This window comes from Cryptomeria japonica, chromosome 5 (assembly GCF_030272615.1).
Source record: "Cryptomeria japonica chromosome 5, Sugi_1.0, whole genome shotgun sequence".
Taxonomy (NCBI): domain Eukaryota; kingdom Viridiplantae; phylum Streptophyta; class Pinopsida; order Cupressales; family Cupressaceae; genus Cryptomeria; species Cryptomeria japonica.
In genome coordinates, this window is record NC_081409.1 from 709719343 (window position 1) to 709722220 (window position 2878).

The window sequence follows — 2878 nt, forward strand, 5'->3', positions numbered from 1 at the left end:
TTCCTGCCACTTGTCCTTCCACGCTGGCACGGGCAGCTCGTGTAGATCAAGACACTTACAGCCTACATCGCCACGTGGCGTTCTAACAGCGTCACACGTGATACAAAAAAGTACTAAATATCTTTAAGCAGGGAGTCATGTTTCCAATTTCGTATTTGTTTTTGTTGTGGGGCCAACCGACACGTGCCACCGGCTTCAAAATTTGACTGCTAGCATCTTCGAAAAATATAATTTAATAAATGCTTTGACTATTGAAAGAGACGTGGAATTTAATATTTTAGAAGACTTTTTCCCGTGTGCGTTGAAATTTCGTGTCTTGTTACGTCACACCTGGAATATGGAATTGGAACTCTTTTTTTTAATCAGCTTTTATTGCGTGGTCGATACGAATCGAAGGAAATTGTGTGGAAGCTTTAAACGTGTTGTTTAAGTTGTGGTCGTCAAAATACTTTGGAAAAGAAGGGTACCTATAGGTAGATTTGTGAGTTTTGATTTTTTTTTGGTTATTTTTTTTGAATTTATTAAAGTTGGGGTGATTATGGGGTTGATCTCGCATTGTAACGGTGAAAAAGTGGTATCATAGTTAATGGTGTCATGAAGGTTCGAATTCCATGGAGGACAAAGAGAAGGAAGAAGAGGAGGGGAAGGACACGATAGAAAGAGGAAGATGTGTATTTGGAGCTAGGGTCAAGTAAAAAATCCTAGCACTTCATCGATCATAAAAAAGGGTTGGGAGGATATAATAAGTAGGTACTAATTTAAAAAAATAAAATTGAACAAAGAATCTTAAAAATTAATCGTACATTTGTCATTATGTATTTGACTTATGTTTGTTTGATTAATTGAACACAACTTTTCATAAATAGGACGTGATAGAAGGAGGAGGAAGATGTGTATATGGAGCTAGGGTCAAGTTAAAAATCCTAGCACTTCACCGATCAAAAAAAAGTTGGGGGAGGTTATAATAAGTGGGTATTAATTTTATTTTATCTTTTTGAAAATTGAACAAAGGATCTTAAAAATTGTTTTTACATTTGTCAAGTATGTATTTGACTTAATATTTGATAAAAAAAATTGATAGTTTATTGGTTCAATTTTCCATTCACGAGTTTGACTTTAAATTTATTTGATTATTTTTCTTTTCTTTTTGTCCTTTTCAATATTGTTCTTTCACATTGAGATTGGATTTAGATTCCATGAGTAAAAATTGTTTCTTAAAAGATTTTTTATTTTTTTTGTATTAATATATTCATATCAATAGGTGTTTCCTTAGTGAGGAGTGCTAGATGAAATACATAGGTCGATGGTGGAGATTAAAAGGATTACCATCAAATAGATCTTGGCCATTAAGTTTTTAAACAATGTCATAAATGACAAGAGATCAAATGAATCTTAATAGAAATTTGTGTTGCTTTGCCCATTCTAATATAATCATTTAGAGTGACAAGTTTAAAAACAATGACATGTACAACTCTATGTAGGATAATAATCTCATCCAAAGAACGTCTTGTTGCCAACTATAATCCTTACAATTTATGGTCATAATACTTATCATTGGGCAACACATACATAGTTTTATTAGCAAATATGTCTCTTAAATATTTTCAACACCTTTTATAGTTCAACAATAAACAAATATTGATATAAAATCTCACTTTTTACTCTTATATCTGTCATATTTTTTTGCATAATTAAGTTCAATTCATTAACTTTTCTTGTTGGCTCTTTTATGATTTTTTATGTTGAGGATCAAGGATTGATGTAGTTATGACTTGGTTTGTGAAAACTTTATCAATAAGATTATAAAGGACATTGATGTTGATTTGAATCCTTTGCCTTTGAAATGCATTAGAAATGATAATATGCATTTGATTCCACTTTGGTGAGGCTATGAATCCTAATGATCTACTTAGAGTATCGATAAGGATATTAGTACTATGAAATTAGTATGTACAAGGTTGCTTTAAAGAGCAGAAAGGGGGATAATGTTGATGATGATTTGGATTGAGATAGGGATTTAGATGTGAAGACAAGGAATAAACTTTGAAAGGAAGCTTTTTTAACTTTTTAGAGTTGTAGACACCTAAATTTGATTAATTTAATTAATTGAATTTAGATATCTCGAATGCCTTTAATTAAATAATTATGTATTATTTAATTAATTACTATTCCCTCTTTCTAGCTAATTAATTGCATTAATTATGCTATAGTCCTTCTCTAATTAATTATTTGATAATCATAAATCAATTAATTAATTAAATTTGATCCCTTCTTCTATTAAATAAATCAAATGCATAATTTGACTATTTAATTCACTTGTGTCCTTTCCTCCTAATATCCCTTATGAAATTAATTTTATTTCCTCACATGTCTCCTAACTCTAACCCCCATCTAACCTTTCCTTTAACCTCACCAACCTAGCTAACCAAGGGTTTTGGTCAATCTTACCTCTTAACCCTTGCCATATGTGTGCACATTCCCAAAATATCTTAAATTTCCTAAAATTTTGGATAATGTCTTTGAATTTGAGCAAATTTCCTAAAATTTGGGAAAATATCCCAAATATCCTAAAACACATGGAAATATCCCCATATTTGGAATAGAACCTTCCTATTTGGGTGTCTCATTCCCAAATAGGCATGTTTGTCCTCAAGGACACATGTCATTCCTTCTAATGACACTTGTCCTTCTCAAGGACACATGTCATTCTCATCCATGAAATTTTCCCTTCATAGGGGCACGTGTCTCATTATCATGCCTCTCCATCTCTCATTCTAGACTATTTAATCCTCTCATTTTCCTTCATAAATCATTCTTTTCATTTCCATACCCTCATAATGCAAAATTGTTTACTCACCATTTTGTGCATCCATTAAGC